The sequence below is a fragment of the Anomaloglossus baeobatrachus genome, unplaced genomic scaffold, assembly GCF_048569485.1.
Source record: "Anomaloglossus baeobatrachus isolate aAnoBae1 unplaced genomic scaffold, aAnoBae1.hap1 Scaffold_791, whole genome shotgun sequence".
Lineage (NCBI taxonomy): Eukaryota > Metazoa > Chordata > Amphibia > Anura > Aromobatidae > Anomaloglossus > Anomaloglossus baeobatrachus.
This window is the reverse complement of record NW_027445175.1, coordinates 47,832-69,681: the sequence shown is the minus strand read 5'-3', so window position 1 is coordinate 69,681 and position 21,850 is coordinate 47,832. Positions and strand designations below refer to the sequence as shown.

At 46.6% G+C, this 21,850-nt stretch overlaps 14 non-coding genes across 14 annotated transcripts; all 14 read left to right on the top strand.

The window, feature by feature from the left end:
• Positions 1-139: 139 nt before the first annotated feature.
• Positions 140-336, top strand: LOC142288136 (U2 spliceosomal RNA). The gene has a single exon (XR_012748972.1). It is a non-coding gene; the product is annotated as a U2 spliceosomal RNA (small nuclear RNA).
• A 1,387-nt stretch (positions 337-1,723) lies between these two features.
• On the top strand, positions 1,724-1,914 carry LOC142288174 (U2 spliceosomal RNA). The gene has a single exon (XR_012749004.1). It is a non-coding gene; the product is annotated as a U2 spliceosomal RNA (small nuclear RNA).
• A 1,387-nt stretch (positions 1,915-3,301) lies between these two features.
• Positions 3,302-3,492, top strand: LOC142288173 (U2 spliceosomal RNA). The gene has a single exon (XR_012749003.1). It is a non-coding gene; the product is annotated as a U2 spliceosomal RNA (small nuclear RNA).
• Positions 3,493-4,879: 1,387 nt separating this feature from the next.
• LOC142288172 (U2 spliceosomal RNA) lies at positions 4,880-5,070 on the top strand. The gene has a single exon (XR_012749002.1). It is a non-coding gene; the product is annotated as a U2 spliceosomal RNA (small nuclear RNA).
• A 1,387-nt stretch (positions 5,071-6,457) lies between these two features.
• On the top strand, positions 6,458-6,648 carry LOC142288171 (U2 spliceosomal RNA). Its single transcript, XR_012749001.1, has one exon. It is a non-coding gene; the product is annotated as a U2 spliceosomal RNA (small nuclear RNA).
• Positions 6,649-8,035: 1,387 nt separating this feature from the next.
• LOC142288170 (U2 spliceosomal RNA) lies at positions 8,036-8,226 on the top strand. Its single transcript, XR_012749000.1, has one exon. It is a non-coding gene; the product is annotated as a U2 spliceosomal RNA (small nuclear RNA).
• A 1,387-nt stretch (positions 8,227-9,613) lies between these two features.
• On the top strand, positions 9,614-9,804 carry LOC142288169 (U2 spliceosomal RNA). The gene has a single exon (XR_012748999.1). It is a non-coding gene; the product is annotated as a U2 spliceosomal RNA (small nuclear RNA).
• A 1,388-nt stretch (positions 9,805-11,192) lies between these two features.
• Positions 11,193-11,383, top strand: LOC142288168 (U2 spliceosomal RNA). Its single transcript, XR_012748998.1, has one exon. It is a non-coding gene; the product is annotated as a U2 spliceosomal RNA (small nuclear RNA).
• A 1,387-nt stretch (positions 11,384-12,770) lies between these two features.
• Positions 12,771-12,961, top strand: LOC142288167 (U2 spliceosomal RNA). Its single transcript, XR_012748997.1, has one exon. It is a non-coding gene; the product is annotated as a U2 spliceosomal RNA (small nuclear RNA).
• A 1,387-nt stretch (positions 12,962-14,348) lies between these two features.
• Positions 14,349-14,539, top strand: LOC142288166 (U2 spliceosomal RNA). The gene has a single exon (XR_012748996.1). It is a non-coding gene; the product is annotated as a U2 spliceosomal RNA (small nuclear RNA).
• Positions 14,540-15,926: 1,387 nt separating this feature from the next.
• LOC142288164 (U2 spliceosomal RNA) lies at positions 15,927-16,117 on the top strand. The gene has a single exon (XR_012748994.1). It is a non-coding gene; the product is annotated as a U2 spliceosomal RNA (small nuclear RNA).
• Positions 16,118-18,343: 2,226 nt separating this feature from the next.
• LOC142288191 (U2 spliceosomal RNA) lies at positions 18,344-18,539 on the top strand. The gene has a single exon (XR_012749018.1). It is a non-coding gene; the product is annotated as a U2 spliceosomal RNA (small nuclear RNA).
• Positions 18,540-19,926: 1,387 nt separating this feature from the next.
• LOC142288163 (U2 spliceosomal RNA) lies at positions 19,927-20,117 on the top strand. The gene has a single exon (XR_012748993.1). It is a non-coding gene; the product is annotated as a U2 spliceosomal RNA (small nuclear RNA).
• A 1,387-nt stretch (positions 20,118-21,504) lies between these two features.
• LOC142288162 (U2 spliceosomal RNA) lies at positions 21,505-21,695 on the top strand. Its single transcript, XR_012748992.1, has one exon. It is a non-coding gene; the product is annotated as a U2 spliceosomal RNA (small nuclear RNA).
• The last annotated feature ends 155 nt before the right edge of the window (positions 21,696-21,850 follow it).

Genomic DNA, 21,850 nt, shown 5'->3' with positions numbered 1-21,850 from the left:
CTTGGGGGAGCACCGAGATCCCTGACCCTTGCTGTGGCCTTCTGGCTCGGAGGGACGGGGTTGATTTTGGGGACCCTCTCCTCACGGTGGGGTCCACACGAATCCTAGCCTTTGCACTGTTTTTGGTGTGACTTCGGTCATGCATTTTTTGTGGTGCTTTGGAAAGCTTCATTAAATCAAAATCTGTTCTTATCAGTTTAATATCTGATTACGTCCCCTATCTGGGGACCATATATTAAATGGATTTTTAGAACAGGGAGATGGAAAAAGAGCTTGCTCTGTCCACTCCACGCATTGACCTGGTATTGCAGTACCTCCAGGAACGGTGCACCCCTTCTTAACCCAGTTTCCAAAAGCAGAACTCAATTCACCTGATTCATATTAGCCCGATTTAATGAATTGGAAGAAAGCATACGTCTTCATATGCACCCTCAATTTGGCCCATTCACTTTTCACACTTCCTCCTTTTGTTTTTTATCTTTCACACTTTTGACTTTCTTTATTCATCCAAATAGCAAACTCATCACCACTCAACCTGACCAACTCGGCTATGTCCCCGTGCTGCAGTTCTCTGTCTTATCTAGATCATTTGCAATTGAATGGAATAGATCCCTTTTGGACAAAGTGGATTCACCTGCTGCTGCAGTGACCACAGGTGTGATAACATCTAGAATTGGCATCTGGTGCGATCTCTCCGCTTCCACTCCAAAGAAAGTTACCTGTTTATTCCTATCATGCATTGGTTTTTGGGTTTTCTTTGAGTAATGATGATCTCTTTAGTAGTCTGTTGGCGCCCTCTCCTGGAGGAATAGTTTGCTTGCTCTTGGACATTCTAAAAGAGAGGTCATGATAGACATTGAGCTTCTGAGCTCAATTGGGGACAGTCATGGGTGATGAATGTTTGCAACCTACTGCGAAGCCTCATACCGCAATATAAGGAACGTCAAATACTAAGAAAGGGCGGCCTATGAAAGAATTACTACTTTCAATAAGTACACTTAAACGGCTAATTGGGAATAGAAAAACTGTAAAAAGCCCTCTGAGAAAGCCCCCCTCTAACCTTTGATAGTAAGCTTTTCTGTAGTCTGCCTGTTGATGTATTTTCCGTTTGAACTGTGCACAACATGAAGAGACGGAACACTGGCGGCTTGTCACAATGCCCCCCGATGACATCACAATAGCGCTGCTGCCTAGAAAACAAGCTGCGCAGAAGAAGTTGTTCTTTGGGTGGGAGGGTGGGCTAGTGGAAGGAGGGGGCAATCTCTTTTTTTCCCGGGTGGTAGGGGGATGACAGGAGAAGGGAAGCGGGTGGTGAGAAAGGTACAGAGGGCAGGGTTTGGGGGCTGGGAAGGAAAGGGAAAAGATTAGGGTTTGGGGATGATGAAAGGGCTTTCTACGGGTAAGGATGGCAAAGGGTGGCAGTGACGGAAAGTCAGGCAACCTGTCCTGTCCGTCTTTTTGTATCGTGAATTGGAAAGACTGCAAGGGGGAGGGGAGTTGCTTGCGCCCTAAAGGAGGAGTTATTCAGATTCATTGCAGTGGGCGGCGGCTGCAAAACGCACCATTCTTCTTGTTTTGGCTCTGCAAAGCAGCCTTTTCAAGGGTTGGCTTGGGTGACAAAATGTCTTGTGTAGGCGTGGGTTTGTCTCCCTCTCGCTCTCTCTCCCTAAGATGTGTCCGGCATAGGCCAGGGTGCCACTCGAGGCCCAAACCAATTCTGGTTATCGCTTCTCGGCCTTTTGGCTAAGATCAAGTGTAGTATCTGTTCTTATCAGTTTAATATCTGATACGTCCCCTATCTGGGGACCATATATTAAATGGATTTTTAGAACAGGGAGATGGAAAAAGAGCTTGCTCTGTCCACTCCACGCATTGACCTGGTATTGCAGTACCTCCAGGAACGGTGCACCCCTTCTTAACCCAGTTTCCAAAAGCAGAACTCAATTCACCTGATTCATATTAGCCCGATTTAATGAATTGGAAGAAAGCATACGTCTTCATATGCACCTCAATTTGGCCCATTCACTTTTCACACTTCCTCCTTTTGTTTTTTATCTTTCACACTTTTGACTTTCTTTATTCATCCAAATAGCAAACTCATCACCACTCAACCTGACCAACACGGCTATGTCCCCGTGCTGCAGTTCTCTGTCTTATCTAGATCATTTGCAATTGAATGGAATAGATCCCTTTTGGACAAAGTGGATTCACCTGCTGCTGCAGTGACCACAGGTGTGATAACATCTAGAATTGGCATCTGGTGCGATCTCTCCGCTTCCACTCCAAAGAAAGTTACCTGTTTATTCCTATCATGCATTGGTTTTTGGGGTTTTCTTTGAGTAATGATGATCTCTTTAGTAGTCTGTTGGCGCCCTCTCCTGGAGGAATAGTTTGCTTGCTCTTGGACATTCTAAAAGAGAGGTCATGATAGACATTGAGCTTCTGAGCTCAATTGGGGACAGTCATGGGTGATGAATGTTTGCAACCTACTGCGAAGCCTCATACCGCAATATAAGGAACGTCAAATACTAAGAAAGGGCGGCCTATGAAAGAATTACTACTTTCAATAAGTACACTTAAACGGCTAATTGGGAATAGAAAAACTGTAAAAAGCCCTCTGAGAAAGCCCCCCTCTAACCTTTGATAGTAAGCTTTTCTGTAGTCTGCCTGTTGATGTATTTTCCGTTTGAACTGTGCACAACATGAAGAGACGGAACACTGGCGGCTTGTCACAATGCCCCCCGATGACATCACAATAGCGCTGCTGCCTAGAAAACAAGCTGCGCAGAAGAAGTTGTTCTTTGGGTGGGAGGGTGGGCTAGTGGAAGGAGGGGGCAATCTCTTTTTTTCCCGGGTGGTAGGGGGATGACAGGAGAAGGGAAGCGGGTGGTGAGAAAGGTACAGAGGGCAGGGTTTGGGGGCTGGGAAGGAAAGGGAAAAGATTAGGGTTTGGGGATGATGAAAGGGCTTTCTACGGGTAAGGATGGCAAAGGGTGGCAGTGACGGAAAGTCAGGCAACCTGTCCTGTCCGTCTTTTTGTATCGTGAATTGGAAAGACTGCAAGGGGGAGGGGAGTTGCTTGCGCCCTAAAGGAGGAGTTATTCAGATTCATTGCAGTGGGCGGCGGCTGCAAAACGCACCATTCTTCTTGTTTTGGCTCTGCAAAGCAGCCTTTTCAAGGGTTGGCTTGGGTGACAAAATGTCTTGTGTAGGCGTGGGTTTGTCTCCCTCTCGCTCTCTCTCCCTAAGATGTGTCCGGCATAGGCCAGGGTGCCACTCGAGGCCCAAACCAATTCTGGTTATCGCTTCTCGGCCTTTTGGCTAAGATCAAGTGTAGTATCTGTTCTTATCAGTTTAATATCTGATACGTCCCCTATCTGGGGACCATATATTAAATGGATTTTTAGAACAGGGAGATGGAAAAAGAGCTTGCTCTGTCCACTCCACGCATTGACCTGGTATTGCAGTACCTCCAGGAACGGTGCACCCCTTCTTAACCCAGTTTCCAAAAGCAGAACTCAATTCACCTGATTCATATTAGCCCGATTTAATGAATTGGAAGAAAGCATACGTCTTCATATGCACCTCAATTTGGCCCATTCACTTTTCACACTTCCTCCTTTTGTTTTTTATCTTTCACACTTTTGACTTTCTTTATTCATCCAAATAGCAAACTCATCACCACTCAACCTGACCAACTCGGCTATGTCCCCGTGCTGCAGTTCTCTGTCTTATCTAGATCATTTGCAATTGAATGGAATAGATCCCTTTTGGACAAAGTGGATTCACCTGCTGCTGCAGTGACCACAGGTGTGATAACATCTAGAATTGGCATCTGGTGCGATCTCTCCGCTTCCACTCCAAAGAAAGTTACCTGTTTATTCCTATCATGCATTGGTTTTTGGGGTTTTCTTTGAGTAATGATGATCTCTTTAGTAGTCTGTTGGCGCCCTCTCCTGGAGGAATAGTTTGCTTGCTCTTGGACATTCTAAAAGAGAGGTCATGATAGACATTGAGCTTCTGAGCTCAATTGGGGACAGTCATGGGTGATGAATGTTTGCAACCTACTGCGAAGCCTCATACCGCAATATAAGGAACGTCAAATACTAAGAAAGGGCGGCCTATGAAAGAATTACTACTTTCAATAAGTACACTTAAACGGCTAATTGGGAATAGAAAAACTGTAAAAAGCCCTCTGAGAAAGCCCCCCTCTAACCTTTGATAGTAAGCTTTTCTGTAGTCTGCCTGTTGATGTATTTTCCGTTTGAACTGTGCACAACATGAAGAGACGGAACACTGGCGGCTTGTCACAATGCCCCCCGATGACATCACAATAGCGCTGCTGCCTAGAAAACAAGCTGCGCAGAAGAAGTTGTTCTTTGGGTGGGAGGGTGGGCTAGTGGAAGGAGGGGGCAATCTCTTTTTTTCCCGGGTGGTAGGGGGATGACAGGAGAAGGGAAGCGGGTGGTGAGAAAGGTACAGAGGGCAGGGTTTGGGGGCTGGGAAGGAAAGGGAAAAGATTAGGGTTTGGGGATGATGAAAGGGCTTTCTACGGGTAAGGATGGCAAAGGGTGGCAGTGACGGAAAGTCAGGCAACCTGTCCTGTCCGTCTTTTTGTATCGTGAATTGGAAAGACTGCAAGGGGGAGGGGAGTTGCTTGCGCCCTAAAGGAGGAGTTATTCAGATTCATTGCAGTGGGCGGCGGCTGCAAAACGCACCATTCTTCTTGTTTTGGCTCTGCAAAGCAGCCTTTTCAAGGGTTGGCTTGGGTGACAAAATGTCTTGTGTAGGCGTGGGTTTGTCTCCCTCTCGCTCTCTCTCCCTAAGATGTGTCCGGCATAGGCCAGGGTGCCACTCGAGGCCCAAACCAATTCTGGTTATCGCTTCTCGGCCTTTTGGCTAAGATCAAGTGTAGTATCTGTTCTTATCAGTTTAATATCTGATACGTCCCCTATCTGGGGACCATATATTAAATGGATTTTTAGAACAGGGAGATGGAAAAAGAGCTTGCTCTGTCCACTCCACGCATTGACCTGGTATTGCAGTACCTCCAGGAACGGTGCACCCCTTCTTAACCCAGTTTCCAAAAGCAGAACTCAATTCACCTGATTCATATTAGCCCGATTTAATGAATTGGAAGAAAGCATACGTCTTCATATGCACCTCAATTTGGCCCATTCACTTTTCACACTTCCTCCTTTTGTTTTTTATCTTTCACACTTTTGACTTTCTTTATTCATCCAAATAGCAAACTCATCACCACTCAACCTGACCAACTCGGCTATGTCCCCGTGCTGCAGTTCTCTGTCTTATCTAGATCATTTGCAATTGAATGGAATAGATCCCTTTTGGACAAAGTGGATTCACCTGCTGCTGCAGTGACCACAGGTGTGATAACATCTAGAATTGGCATCTGGTGCGATCTCTCCGCTTCCACTCCAAAGAAAGTTACCTGTTTATTCCTATCATGCATTGGTTTTTGGGGTTTTCTTTGAGTAATGATGATCTCTTTAGTAGTCTGTTGGCGCCCTCTCCTGGAGGAATAGTTTGCTTGCTCTTGGACATTCTAAAAGAGAGGTCATGATAGACATTGAGCTTCTGAGCTCAATTGGGGACAGTCATGGGTGATGAATGTTTGCAACCTACTGCGAAGCCTCATACCGCAATATAAGGAACGTCAAATACTAAGAAAGGGCGGCCTATGAAAGAATTACTACTTTCAATAAGTACACTTAAACGGCTAATTGGGAATAGAAAAACTGTAAAAAGCCCTCTGAGAAAGCCCCCCTCTAACCTTTGATAGTAAGCTTTTCTGTAGTCTGCCTGTTGATGTATTTTCCGTTTGAACTGTGCACAACATGAAGAGACGGAACACTGGCGGCTTGTCACAATGCCCCCCGATGACATCACAATAGCGCTGCTGCCTAGAAAACAAGCTGCGCAGAAGAAGTTGTTCTTTGGGTGGGAGGGTGGGCTAGTGGAAGGAGGGGGCAATCTCTTTTTTTCCCGGGTGGTAGGGGGATGACAGGAGAAGGGAAGCGGGTGGTGAGAAAGGTACAGAGGGCAGGGTTTGGGGGCTGGGAAGGAAAGGGAAAAGATTAGGGTTTGGGGATGATGAAAGGGCTTTCTACGGGTAAGGATGGCAAAGGGTGGCAGTGACGGAAAGTCAGGCAACCTGTCCTGTCCGTCTTTTTGTATCGTGAATTGGAAAGACTGCAAGGGGGAGGGGAGTTGCTTGCGCCCTAAAGGAGGAGTTATTCAGATTCATTGCAGTGGGCGGCGGCTGCAAAACGCACCATTCTTCTTGTTTTGGCTCTGCAAAGCAGCCTTTTCAAGGGTTGGCTTGGGTGACAAAATGTCTTGTGTAGGCGTGGGTTTGTCTCCCTCTCGCTCTCTCTCCCTAAGATGTGTCCGGCATAGGCCAGGGTGCCACTCGAGGCCCAAACCAATTCTGGTTATCGCTTCTCGGCCTTTTGGCTAAGATCAAGTGTAGTATCTGTTCTTATCAGTTTAATATCTGATACGTCCCCTATCTGGGGACCATATATTAAATGGATTTTTAGAACAGGGAGATGGAAAAAGAGCTTGCTCTGTCCACTCCACGCATTGACCTGGTATTGCAGTACCTCCAGGAACGGTGCACCCCTTCTTAACCCAGTTTCCAAAAGCAGAACTCAATTCACCTGATTCATATTAGCCCGATTTAATGAATTGGAAGAAAGCATACGTCTTCATATGCACCTCAATTTGGCCCATTCACTTTTCACACTTCCTCCTTTTGTTTTTTATCTTTCACACTTTTGACTTTCTTTATTCATCCAAATAGCAAACTCATCACCACTCAACCTGACCAACTCGGCTATGTCCCCGTGCTGCAGTTCTCTGTCTTATCTAGATCATTTGCAATTGAATGGAATAGATCCCTTTTGGACAAAGTGGATTCACCTGCTGCTGCAGTGACCACAGGTGTGATAACATCTAGAATTGGCATCTGGTGCGATCTCTCCGCTTCCACTCCAAAGAAAGTTACCTGTTTATTCCTATCATGCATTGGTTTTTGGGGTTTTCTTTGAGTAATGATGATCTCTTTAGTAGTCTGTTGGCGCCCTCTCCTGGAGGAATAGTTTGCTTGCTCTTGGACATTCTAAAAGAGAGGTCATGATAGACATTGAGCTTCTGAGCTCAATTGGGGACAGTCATGGGTGATGAATGTTTGCAACCTACTGCGAAGCCTCATACCGCAATATAAGGAACGTCAAATACTAAGAAAGGGCGGCCTATGAAAGAATTACTACTTTCAATAAGTACACTTAAACGGCTAATTGGGAATAGAAAAACTGTAAAAAGCCCTCTGAGAAAGCCCCCCTCTAACCTTTGATAGTAAGCTTTTCTGTAGTCTGCCTGTTGATGTATTTTCCGTTTGAACTGTGCACAACATGAAGAGACGGAACACTGGCGGCTTGTCACAATGCCCCCCGATGACATCACAATAGCGCTGCTGCCTAGAAAACAAGCTGCGCAGAAGAAGTTGTTCTTTGGGTGGGAGGGTGGGCTAGTGGAAGGAGGGGGCAATCTCTTTTTTTCCCGGGTGGTAGGGGGATGACAGGAGAAGGGAAGCGGGTGGTGAGAAAGGTACAGAGGGCAGGGTTTGGGGGCTGGGAAGGAAAGGGAAAAGATTAGGGTTTGGGGATGATGAAAGGGCTTTCTACGGGTAAGGATGGCAAAGGGTGGCAGTGACGGAAAGTCAGGCAACCTGTCCTGTCCGTCTTTTTGTATCGTGAATTGGAAAGACTGCAAGGGGGAGGGGAGTTGCTTGCGCCCTAAAGGAGGAGTTATTCAGATTCATTGCAGTGGGCGGCGGCTGCAAAACGCACCATTCTTCTTGTTTTGGCTCTGCAAAGCAGCCTTTTCAAGGGTTGGCTTGGGTGACAAAATGTCTTGTGTAGGCGTGGGTTTGTCTCCCTCTCGCTCTCTCTCCCTAAGATGTGTCCGGCATAGGCCAGGGTGCCACTCGAGGCCCAAACCAATTCTGGTTATCGCTTCTCGGCCTTTTGGCTAAGATCAAGTGTAGTATCTGTTCTTATCAGTTTAATATCTGATACGTCCCCTATCTGGGGACCATATATTAAATGGATTTTTAGAACAGGGAGATGGAAAAAGAGCTTGCTCTGTCCACTCCACGCATTGACCTGGTATTGCAGTACCTCCAGGAACGGTGCACCCCTTCTTAACCCAGTTTCCAAAAGCAGAACTCAATTCACCTGATTCATATTAGCCCGATTTAATGAATTGGAAGAAAGCATACGTCTTCATATGCACCTCAATTTGGCCCATTCACTTTTCACACTTCCTCCTTTTGTTTTTTATCTTTCACACTTTTGACTTTCTTTATTCATCCAAATAGCAAACTCATCACCACTCAACCTGACCAACTCGGCTATGTCCCCGTGCTGCAGTTCTCTGTCTTATCTAGATCATTTGCAATTGAATGGAATAGATCCCTTTTGGACAAAGTGGATTCACCTGCTGCTGCAGTGACCACAGGTGTGATAACATCTAGAATTGGCATCTGGTGCGATCTCTCCGCTTCCACTCCAAAGAAAGTTACCTGTTTATTCCTATCATGCATTGGTTTTTGGGGTTTTCTTTGAGTAATGATGATCTCTTTAGTAGTCTGTTGGCGCCCTCTCCTGGAGGAATAGTTTGCTTGCTCTTGGACATTCTAAAAGAGAGGTCATGATAGACATTGAGCTTCTGAGCTCAATTGGGGACAGTCATGGGTGATGAATGTTTGCAACCTACTGCGAAGCCTCATACCGCAATATAAGGAACGTCAAATACTAAGAAAGGGCGGCCTATGAAAGAATTACTACTTTCAATAAGTACACTTAAACGGCTAATTGGGAATAGAAAAACTGTAAAAAGCCCTCTGAGAAAGCCCCCCTCTAACCTTTGATAGTAAGCTTTTCTGTAGTCTGCCTGTTGATGTATTTTCCGTTTGAACTGTGCACAACATGAAGAGACGGAACACTGGCGGCTTGTCACAATGCCCCCCGATGACATCACAATAGCGCTGCTGCCTAGAAAACAAGCTGCGCAGAAGAAGTTGTTCTTTGGGTGGGAGGGTGGGCTAGTGGAAGGAGGGGGCAATCTCTTTTTTTCCCGGGTGGTAGGGGGATGACAGGAGAAGGGAAGCGGGTGGTGAGAAAGGTACAGAGGGCAGGGTTTGGGGGCTGGGAAGGAAAGGGAAAAGATTAGGGTTTGGGGATGATGAAAGGGCTTTCTACGGGTAAGGATGGCAAAGGGTGGCAGTGACGGAAAGTCAGGCAACCTGTCCTGTCCGTCTTTTTGTATCGTGAATTGGAAAGACTGCAAGGGGGAGGGGAGTTGCTTGCGCCCTAAAGGAGGAGTTATTCAGATTCATTGCAGTGGGCGGCGGCTGCAAAACGCACCATTCTTCTTGTTTTGGCTCTGCAAAGCAGCCTTTTCAAGGGTTGGCTTGGGTGACAAAATGTCTTGTGTAGGCGTGGGTTTGTCTCCCTCTCGCTCTCTCTCCCTAAGATGTGTCCGGCATAGGCCAGGGTGCCACTCGAGGCCCAAACCAATTCTGGTTATCGCTTCTCGGCCTTTTGGCTAAGATCAAGTGTAGTATCTGTTCTTATCAGTTTAATATCTGATACGTCCCCTATCTGGGGACCATATATTAAATGGATTTTTAGAACAGGGAGATGGAAAAAGAGCTTGCTCTGTCCACTCCACGCATTGACCTGGTATTGCAGTACCTCCAGGAACGGTGCACCCCTTCTTAACCCAGTTTCCAAAAGCAGAACTCAATTCACCTGATTCATATTAGCCCGATTTAATGAATTGGAAGAAAGCATACGTCTTCATATGCACCTCAATTTGGCCCATTCACTTTTCACACTTCCTCCTTTTGTTTTTTATCTTTCACACTTTTGACTTTCTTTATTCATCCAAATAGCAAACTCATCACCACTCAACCTGACCAACTCGGCTATGTCCCCGTGCTGCAGTTCTCTGTCTTATCTAGATCATTTGCAATTGAATGGAATAGATCCCTTTTGGACAAAGTGGATTCACCTGCTGCTGCAGTGACCACAGGTGTGATAACATCTAGAATTGGCATCTGGTGCGATCTCTCCGCTTCCACTCCAAAGAAAGTTACCTGTTTATTCCTATCATGCATTGGTTTTTGGGGTTTTCTTTGAGTAATGATGATCTCTTTAGTAGTCTGTTGGCGCCCTCTCCTGGAGGAATAGTTTGCTTGCTCTTGGACATTCTAAAAGAGAGGTCATGATAGACATTGAGCTTCTGAGCTCAATTGGGGACAGTCATGGGTGATGAATGTTTGCAACCTACTGCGAAGCCTCATACCGCAATATAAGGAACGTCAAATACTAAGAAAGGGCGGCCTATGAAAGAATTACTACTTTCAATAAGTACACTTAAACGGCTAATTGGGAATAGAAAAACTGTAAAAAGCCCTCTGAGAAAGCCCCCCTCTAACCTTTGATAGTAAGCTTTTCTGTAGTCTGCCTGTTGATGTATTTTCCGTTTGAACTGTGCACAACATGAAGAGACGGAACACTGGCGGCTTGTCACAATGCCCCCCGATGACATCACAATAGCGCTGCTGCCTAGAAAACAAGCTGCGCAGAAGAAGTTGTTCTTTGGGTGGGAGGGTGGGCTAGTGGAAGGAGGGGGCAATCTCTTTTTTTCCCGGGTGGTAGGGGGATGACAGGAGAAGGGAAGCGGGTGGTGAGAAAGGTACAGAGGGCAGGGTTTGGGGGCTGGGAAGGAAAGGGAAAAGATTAGGGTTTGGGGATGATGAAAGGGCTTTCTACGGGTAAGGATGGCAAAGGGTGGCAGTGACGGAAAGTCAGGCAACCTGTCCTGTCCGTCTTTTTGTATCGTGAATTGGAAAGACTGCAAGGGGGAGGGGAGTTGCTTGCGCCCTAAAGGAGGAGTTATTCAGATTCATTGCAGTGGGCGGCGGCTGCAAAACGCACCATTCTTCTTGTTTTGGCTCTGCAAAGCAGCCTTTTCAAGGGTTGGCTTGGGTGACAAAATGTCTTGTGTAGGCGTGGGTTTGTCTCCCTCTCGCTCTCTCTCCCTAAGATGTGTCCGGCATAGGCCAGGGGTGCCACTCGAGGCCCAAACCAATTCTGGTTATCGCTTCTCGGCCTTTTGGCTAAGATCAAGTGTAGTATCTGTTCTTATCAGTTTAATATCTGATACGTCCCCTATCTGGGGACCATATATTAAATGGATTTTTAGAACAGGGAGATGGAAAAAGAGCTTGCTCTGTCCACTCCACGCATTGACCTGGTATTGCAGTACCTCCAGGAACGGTGCACCCCTTCTTAACCCAGTTTCCAAAAGCAGAACTCAATTCACCTGATTCATATTAGCCCGATTTAATGAATTGGAAGAAAGCATACGTCTTCATATGCACCTCAATTTGGCCCATTCACTTTTCACACTTCCTCCTTTTGTTTTTTATCTTTCACACTTTTGACTTTCTTTATTCATCCAAATAGCAAACTCATCACCACTCAACCTGACCAACTCGGCTATGTCCCCGTGCTGCAGTTCTCTGTCTTATCTAGATCATTTGCAATTGAATGGAATAGATCCCTTTTGGACAAAGTGGATTCACCTGCTGCTGCAGTGACCACAGGTGTGATAACATCTAGAATTGGCATCTGGTGCGATCTCTCCGCTTCCACTCCAAAGAAAGTTACCTGTTTATTCCTATCATGCATTGGTTTTTGGGGTTTTCTTTGAGTAATGATGATCTCTTTAGTAGTCTGTTGGCGCCCTCTCCTGGAGGAATAGTTTGCTTGCTCTTGGACATTCTAAAAGAGAGGTCATGATAGACATTGAGCTTCTGAGCTCAATTGGGGACAGTCATGGGTGATGAATGTTTGCAACCTACTGCGAAGCCTCATACCGCAATATAAGGAACGTCAAATACTAAGAAAGGGCGGCCTATGAAAGAATTACTACTTTCAATAAGTACACTTAAACGGCTAATTGGGAATAGAAAAACTGTAAAAAGCCCTCTGAGAAAGCCCCCCTCTAACCTTTGATAGTAAGCTTTTCTGTAGTCTGCCTGTTGATGTATTTTCCGTTTGAACTGTGCACAACATGAAGAGACGGAACACTGGCGGCTTGTCACAATGCCCCCCGATGACATCACAATAGCGCTGCTGCCTAGAAAACAAGCTGCGCAGAAGAAGTTGTTCTTTGGGTGGGAGGGTGGGCTAGTGGAAGGAGGGGGCAATCTCTTTTTTTCCCGGGTGGTAGGGGGATGACAGGAGAAGGGAAGCGGGTGGTGAGAAAGGTACAGAGGGCAGGGTTTGGGGGCTGGGAAGGAAAGGGAAAAGATTAGGGTTTGGGGATGATGAAAGGGCTTTCTACGGGTAAGGATGGCAAAGGGTGGCAGTGACGGAAAGTCAGGCAACCTGTCCTGTCCGTCTTTTTGTATCGTGAATTGGAAAGACTGCAAGGGGGAGGGGAGTTGCTTGCGCCCTAAAGGAGGAGTTATTCAGATTCATTGCAGTGGGCGGCGGCTGCAAAACGCACCATTCTTCTTGTTTTGGCTCTGCAAAGCAGCCTTTTCAAGGGTTGGCTTGGGTGACAAAATGTCTTGTGTAGGCGTGGGTTTGTCTCCCTCTCGCTCTCTCTCCCTAAGATGTGTCCGGCATAGGCCAGGGTGCCACTCGAGGCCCAAACCAATTCTGGTTATCGCTTCTCGGCCTTTTGGCTAAGATCAAGTGTAGTATCTGTTCTTATCAGTTTAATATCTGATACGTCCCCTATCTGGGGACCATATATTAAATGGATTTTTAGAACAGGGAGATGGAAAAAGAGCTTGCTCTGTCCACTCCACGCATTGACCTGGTATTGCAGTACCTCCAGGAACGGTGCACCCCTTCTTAACCCAGTTTCCAAAAGCAGAACTCAATTCACCTGATTCATATTAGCCCGATTTAATGAATTGGAAGAAAGCATACGTCTTCATATGCACCTCAATTTGGCCCATTCACTTTTCACACTTCCTCCTTTTGTTTTTTATCTTTCACACTTTTGACTTTCTTTATTCATCCAAATAGCAAACTCATCACCACTCAACCTGACCAACTCGGCTATGTCCCCGTGCTGCAGTTCTCTGTCTTATCTAGATCATTTGCAATTGAATGGAATAGATCCCTTTTGGACAAAGTGGATTCACCTGCTGCTGCAGTGACCACAGGTGTGATAACATCTAGAATTGGCATCTGGTGCGATCTCTCCGCTTCCACTCCAAAGAAAGTTACCTGTTTATTCCTATCATGCATTGGTTTTTGGGGTTTTCTTTGAGTAATGATGATCTCTTTAGTAGTCTGTTGGCGCCCTCTCCTGGAGGAATAGTTTGCTTGCTCTTGGACATTCTAAAAGAGAGGTCATGATAGACATTGAGCTTCTGAGCTCAATTGGGGACAGTCATGGGTGATGAATGTTTGCAACCTACTGCGAAGCCTCATACCGCAATATAAGGAACGTCAAATACTAAGAAAGGGCGGCCTATGAAAGAATTACTACTTTCAATAAGTACACTTAAACGGCTAATTGGGAATAGAAAAACTGTAAAAAGCCCTCTGAGAAAGCCCCCCTCTAACCTTTGATAGTAAGCTTTTCTGTAGTCTGCCTGTTGATGTATTTTCCGTTTGAACTGTGCACAACATGAAGAGACGGAACACTGGCGGCTTGTCACAATGCCCCCCGATGACATCACAATAGCGCTGCTGCCTAGAAAACAAGCTGCGCAGAAGAAGTTGTTCTTTGGGTGGGAGGGTGGGCTAGTGGAAGGAGGGGGCAATCTCTTTTTTTCCCGGGTGGTAGGGGGATGACAGGAGAAGGGAAGCGGGTGGTGAGAAAGGTACAGAGGGCAGGGTTTGGGGGCTGGGAAGGAAAGGGAAAAGATTAGGGTTTGGGGATGATGAAAGGGCTTTCTACGGGTAAGGATGGCAAAGGGTGGCAGTGACGGAAAGTCAGGCAACCTGTCCTGTCCGTCTTTTTGTATCGTGAATTGGAAAGACTGCAAGGGGGAGGGGAGTTGCTTGCGCCCTAAAGGAGGAGTTATTCAGATTCATTGCAGTGGGCGGCGGCTGCAAAACGCACCATTCTTCTTGTTTTGGCTCTGCAAAGCAGCCTTTTCAAGGGTTGGCTTGGGTGACAAAATGTCTTGTGTAGGCGTGGGTTTGTCTCCCTCTCGCTCTCTCTCCCTAAGATGTGTCCGGCATAGGCCAGGGTGCCACTCGAGGCCCAAACCAATTCTGGTTATCGCTTCTCGGCCTTTTGGCTAAGATCAAGTGTAGTATCTGTTCTTATCAGTTTAATATCTGATACGTCCCCTATCTGGGGACCATATATTAAATGGATTTTTAGAACAGGGAGATGGAAAAAGAGCTTGCTCTGTCCACTCCACGCATTGACCTGGTATTGCAGTACCTCCAGGAACGGTGCACCCCTTCTTAACCCAGTTTCCAAAAGCAGAACTCAATTCACCTGATTCATATTAGCCCGATTTAATGAATTGGAAGAAAGCATACGTCTTCATATGCACCTCAATTTGGCCCATTCACTTTTCACACTTCCTCCTTTTGTTTTTTATCTTTCACACTTTTGACTTTCTTTATTCATCCAAATAGCAAACTCATCACCACTCAACCTGACCAACTCGGCTATGTCCCCGTGCTGCAGTTCTCTGTCTTATCTAGATCATTTGCAATTGAATGGAATAGATCCCTTTTGGACAAAGTGGATTCACCTGCTGCTGCAGTGACCACAGGTGTGATAACATCTAGAATTGGCATCTGGTGCGATCTCTCCGCTTCCACTCCAAAGAAAGTTACCTGTTTATTCCTATCATGCATTGGTTTTTGGGGTTTTCTTTGAGTAATGATGATCTCTTTAGTAGTCTGTTGGCGCCCTCTCCTGGAGGAATAGTTTGCTTGCTCTTGGACATTCTAAAAGAGAGGTCATGATAGACATTGAGCTTCTGAGCTCAATTGGGGACAGTCATGGGTGATGAATGTTTGCAACCTACTGCGAAGCCTCATACCGCAATATAAGGAACGTCAAATACTAAGAAAGGGCGGCCTATGAAAGAATTACTACTTTCAATAAGTACACTTAAACGGCTAATTGGGAATAGAAAAACTGTAAAAAGCCCTCTGAGAAAGCCCCCCTCTAACCTTTGATAGTAAGCTTTTCTGTAGTCTGCCTGTTGATGTATTTTCCGTTTGAACTGTGCACAACATGAAGAGACGGAACACTGGCGGCTTGTCACAATGCCCCCCGATGACATCACAATAGCGCTGCTGCCTAGAAAACAAGCTGCGCAGAAGAAGTTGTTCTTTGGGTGGGAGGGTGGGCTAGTGGAAGGAGGGGGCAATCTCTTTTTTTCCCGGGTGGTAGGGGGATGACAGGAGAAGGGAAGCGGGTGGTGAGAAAGGTACAGAGGGCAGGGTTTGGGGGCTGGGAAGGAAAGGGAAAAGATTAGGGTTTGGGGATGATGAAAGGGCTTTCTACGGGTAAGGATGGCAAAGGGTGGCAGTGACGGAAAGTCAGGCAACCTGTCCTGTCCGTCTTTTTGTATCGTGAATTGGAAAGACTGCAAGGGGGAGGGGAGTTGCTTGCGCCCTAAAGGAGGAGTTATTCAGATTCATTGCAGTGGGCGGCGGCTGCAAAACGCACCATTCTTCTTGTTTTGGCTCTGCAAAGCAGCCTTTTCAAGGGTTGGCTTGGGTGACAAAATGTCTTGTGTAGGCGTGGGTTTGTCTCCCTCTCGCTCTCTCTCCCTAAGATGTGTCCGGCATAGGCCAGGGTGCCACTCGAGGCCCAAACCAATTCTGGTTATCGCTTCTCGGCCTTTTGGCTAAGATCAAGTGTAGTATCTGTTCTTATCAGTTTAATATCTGATACGTCCCCTATCTGGGGACCATATATTAAATGGATTTTTAGAACAGGGAGATGGAAAAAGAGCTTGCTCTGTCCACTCCACGCATTGACCTGGTATTGCAGTACCTCCAGGAACGGTGCACCCCTTCTTAACCCAGTTTCCAAAAGCAGAACTCAATTCACCTGATTCATATTAGCCCGATTTAATGAATTGGAAGAAAGCATACGTCTTCATATGCACCTCAATTTGGCCCATTCACTTTTCACACTTCCTCCTTTTGTTTTTTATCTTTCACACTTTTGACTTTCTTTATTCATCCAAATAGCAAACTCATCACCACTCAACCTGACCAACTCGGCTATGTCCCCGTGCTGCAGTTCTCTGTCTTATCTAGATCATTTGCAATTGAATGGAATAGATCCCTTTTGGACAAAGTGGATTCACCTGCTGCTGCAGTGACCACAGGTGTGATAACATCTAGAATTGGCATCTGGTGCGATCTCTCCGCTTCCACTCCAAAGAAAGTTACCTGTTTATTCCTATCATGCATTGGTTTTTGGGGTTTTCTTTGAGTAATGATGATCTCTTTAGTAGTCTGTTGGCGCCCTCTCCTGGAGGAATAGTTTGCTTGCTCTTGGACATTCTAAAAGAGAGGTCATGATAGACATTGAGCTTCTGAGCTCAATTGGGGACAGTCATGGGTGATGAATGTTTGCAACCTACTGCGAAGCCTCATACCGCAATATAAGGAACGTCAAATACTAAGAAAGGGCGGCCTATGAAAGAATTACTACTTTCAATAAGTACACTTAAACGGCTAATTGGGAATAGAAAAACTGTAAAAAGCCCTCTGAGAAAGCCCCCCTCTAACCTTTGATAGTAAGCTTTTCTGTAGTCTGCCTGTTGATGTATTTTCCGTTTGAACTGTGCACAACATGAAGAGACGGAACACTGGCGGCTTGTCACAATGCCCCCCGATGACATCACAATAGCGCTGCTGCCTAGAAAACAAGCTGCGCAGAAGAAGTTGTTCTTTGGGTGGGAGGGTGGGCTAGTGGAAGGAGGGGGCAATCTCTTTTTTTCCCGGGTGGTAGGGGGATGACAGGAGAAGGGAAGCGGGTGGTGAGAAAGGTACAGAGGGCAGGGTTTGGGGGCTGGGAAGGAAAGGGAAAAGATTAGGGTTTGGGGATGATGAAAGGGCTTTCTACGGGTAAGGATGGCAAAGGGTGGCAGTGACGGAAAGTCAGGCAACCTGTCCTGTCCGTCTTTTTGTATCGTGAATTGGAAAGACTGCAAGGGGGAGGGGAGTTGCTTGCGCCCTAAAGGAGGAGTTATTCAGATTCATTGCAGTGGGCGGCGGCTGCAAAACGCACCATTCTTCTTGTTTTGGCTCTGCAAAGCAGCCTTTTCAAGGGTTGGCTTGGGTGACAAAATGTCTTGTGTAGGCGTGGGTTTGTCTCCCTCTCGCTCTCTCTCCCTAAGATGTGTCCGGCATAGGCCAGGGTGCCACTCGAGGCCCAAACCAATTCTGGTTATCGCTTCTCGGCCTTTTGGCTAAGATCAAGTGTAGTATCGTTCGAAAAGGTGGTCTAAGGCTCCGGCCACCTTAGTACAATGATGCAATGCACACTGGAAGGTTGCGCTTGTTAGTACTTTGGGAGGATAGTATATCCCTCTAGAGGAAACCATGGCCCTACCAGGATCGAGGCTATTAGACTGAGTAAGTGTGGGGGTTATGGTGCAATGTGCCCCAGGAATGGACACCCTGGAGGGAGTCTGAACTTGCTAGGTTGGGACCCTGGTAAGCCTCAGACTCTGTCGCACGCCGCGCCTTGCCTATTCATACTTTCCAAGCAAATTGCCCTATCCCGGCCTTCTGGCTAAGAAGGGAAATTTTTATAATCCCGGTCGGAGGTCCGGTCAGCTTTGGGCTGAGAAACCAACACCTGGTTGGAGGTCCGGGTCAGCTTTGGCTGAGAAACCAACACCCGGTTGGAGGTCCGGTTAGCCTTAGGCTGAGAAACCAACACCCGGTTGGAGGTCCGGTCAGCCTTGGGCTGAGAAACCAACACCCGGTTGGAGGTCCGGTCAGCCTTGGGCTGAGAAACCAACACCGGTTGACGGTCCGGGCAGTCTCGGCTGCGAAACCAACGACTAGTAGCTCCCTACTCCACTTGGGTAAGATGCCTTGGTGGACGCTGGGAGCAACAACAAGGCTCAACCAGGCTTCGGCTTGGGGGAGCACCGAAGATCCCTGACCCTCGCTGTGGCCTTCTGGCTCGGAGGGACGGGGTTGATTTTTGGGGATCCTCTTCTCACGGAGGGGTCCACACAAATCCTAGCCTTTGCACTGTTTTTGGTGTGACTTCGGTCATGCATTTTTGCGGTGCTTTGGAAAGCTTCATTAAATCAAAAATCTGTTCTTATCAGTTTAATATCTGATACGTCCCCTATCTGGGGACCATATATTAAATGGATTTTTAGAACAGGGAGATGGAAAAAGAGCTTGCTCTGTCCACTCCACGCATTGACCTGGTATTGCAGTACCTCCAGGAACGGTGCACCCCTTCTTAACCCAGTTTCCAAAAGCAGAACTCAATTCACCTGATTCATATTAGCCCGATTTAATGAATTGGAAGAAAGCATACGTCTTCATATGCACCTCAATTTGGCCCATTCACTTTTCACACTTCCTCCTTTTGTTTTTTATCTTTCACACTTTTGACTTTCTTTATTCATCCAAATAGCAAACTCATCACCACTCAACCTGACCAACTCGGCTATGTCCCCGTGCTGCAGTTCTCTGTCTTATCTAGATCATTTGCAATTGAATGGAATAGATCCCTTTTGGACAAAGTGGATTCACCTGCTGCTGCAGTGACCACAGGTGTGATAACATCTAGAATTGGCATCTGGTGCGATCTCTCCGCTTCCACTCCAAAGAAAGTTACCTGTTTATTCCTATCATGCATTGGTTTTTGGGGTTTTCTTTGAGTAATGATGATCTCTTTAGTAGTCTGTTGGCGCCCTCTCCTGGAGGAATAGTTTGCTTGCTCTTGGACATTCTAAAAGAGAGGTCATGATAGACATTGAGCTTCTGAGCTCAATTGGGGACAGTCATGGGTGATGAATGTTTGCAACCTACTGCGAAGCCTCATACCGCAATATAAGGAACGTCAAATACTAAGAAAGGGCGGCCTATGAAAGAATTACTACTTTCAATAAGTACACTTAAACGGCTAATTGGGAATAGAAAAACTGTAAAAAGCCCTCTGAGAAAGCCCCCCTCTAACCTTTGATAGTAAGCTTTTCTGTAGTCTGCCTGTTGATGTATTTTCCGTTTGAACTGTGCACAACATGAAGAGACGGAACACTGGCGGCTTGTCACAATGCCCCCCGATGACATCACAATAGCGCTGCTGCCTAGAAAACAAGCTGCGCAGAAGAAGTTGTTCTTTGGGTGGGAGGGTGGGCTAGTGGAAGGAGGGGGCAATCTCTTTTTTTCCCGGGTGGTAGGGGGATGACAGGAGAAGGGAAGCGGGTGGTGAGAAAGGTACAGAGGGCAGGGTTTGGGGGCTGGGAAGGAAAGGGAAAAGATTAGGGTTTGGGGATGATGAAAGGGCTTTCTACGGGTAAGGATGGCAAAGGGTGGCAGTGACGGAAAGTCAGGCAACCTGTCCTGTCCGTCTTTTTGTATCGTGAATTGGAAAGACTGCAAGGGGGAGGGGAGTTGCTTGCGCCCTAAAGGAGGAGTTATTCAGATTCATTGCAGTGGGCGGCGGCTGCAAAACGCACCATTCTTCTTGTTTTGGCTCTGCAAAGCAGCCTTTTCAAGGGTTGGCTTGGGTGACAAAATGTCTTGTGTAGGCGTGGGTTTGTCTCCCTCTCGCTCTCTCTCCCTAAGATGTGTCCGGCATAGGCCAGGGTGCCACTCGAGGCCCAAACCAATTCTGGTTATCGCTTCTCGGCCTTTTGGCTAAGATCAAGTGTAGTATCTGTTCTTATCAGTTTAATATCTGATACGTCCCCTATCTGGGGACCATATATTAAATGGATTTTTAGAACAGGGAGATGGAAAAAGAGCTTGCTCTGTCCACTCCACGCATTGACCTGGTATTGCAGTACCTCCAGGAACGGTGCACCCCTTCTTAACCCAGTTTCCAAAAGCAGAACTCAATTCACCTGATTCATATTAGCCCGATTTAATGAATTGGAAGAAAGCATACGTCTTCATATGCACCTCAATTTGGCCCATTCACTTTTCACACTTCCTCCTTTTGTTTTTTATCTTTCACACTTTTGACTTTCTTTATTCATCCAAATAGCAAACTCATCACCACTCAACCTGACCAACTCGGCTATGTCCCCGTGCTGCAGTTCTCTGTCTTATCTAGATCATTTGCAATTGAATGGAATAGATCCCTTTTGGACAAAGTGGATTCACCTGCTGCTGCAGTGACCACAGGTGTGATAACATCTAGAATTGGCATCTGGTGCGATCTCTCCGCTTCCACTCCAAAGAAAGTTACCTGTTTATTCCTATCATGCATTGGTTTTTGGGGTTTTCTTTGAGTAATGATGATCTCTTTAGTAGTCTGTTGGCGCCCTCTCCTGGAGGAATAGTTTGCTTGCTCTTGGACATTCTAAAAGAGAGGTCATGATAGACATTGAGCTTCTGAGCTCAATTGGGGACAGTCATGGGTGATGAATGTTTGCAACCTACTGCGAAGCCTCATACCGCAATATAAGGAACGTCAAATACTAAGAAAGGGCGGCCTATGAAAGAATTACTACTTTCAATAAGTACACTTAAACGGCTAATTGGGAATAGAAAAACTGTAAAAAGCCCTCTGAGAAAGCCCCCCTCTAACCTTTGATAGTAAGCTTTTCTGTAGTCTGCCTGTTGATGTATTTTCCGTTTGAACTGTGCACAACATGAAGAGACGGAACACTGGCGGCTTGTCACAATGCCCCCCGATGACATCACAATAGCGCTGCTGCCTAGAAAACAAGCTGCGCAGAAGAAGTTGTTCTTTGGGTGGGAGGGTGGGCTAGTGGAAGGAGGGGGCAATCTCTTTTTTTCCCGGGTGGTAGGGGGATGACAGGAGAAGGGAAGCGGGTGGTGAGAAAGGTACAGAGGGCAGGGTTTGGGGGCTGGGAAGGAAAGGGAAAAGATTAGGGTTTGGGGATGATGAAAGGGCTTTCTACGGGTAAGGATGGCAAAGGGTGGCAGTGACGGAAAGTCAGGCAACCTGTCCTGTCCGTCTTTTTGTATCGTGAATTGGAAAGACTGCAAGGGGGAGGGGAGTTGCTTGCGCCCTAAAGGAGGAGTTATTCAGATTCATTGCAGTGGGCGGCGGCTGCAAAACGCACCATTCTTCTTGTTTTGGCTCTGCAAAGCAGCCTTTTCAAGGGTTGGCTTGGGTGACAAAATGTCTTGTGTAGGCGTGGGTTTGTCTCCCTCTCGCTCTCTCTCCCTAAGATGTGTCCGGCATAGGCCAGGGTGCCACTCGAGGCCCAAACCAATTCTGGTTATCGCTTCTCGGCCTTTTGGCTAAGATCAAGTGTAGTATCTGTTCTTATCAGTTTAATATCTGATACGTCCCCTATCTGGGGACCATATATTAAATGGATTTTTAGAACAGGGAGATGGAAAAAGAGCTTGCTCTGTCCACTCCACGCATTGACCTGGTATTGCAGTACCTCCAGGAACGGTGCACCCCTTCTTAACCCAGTTTCCAAAAGCAGAACTCAATTCACCTGATTCATATTAGCCCGATTTAATGAATTGGAAGAAAGCATACGTCTTCATATGCACCTCAATTTGGCCCATTCACTTTTCACACTTCCTCCTTTTGTTTTTTATCTTTCACACTTTTG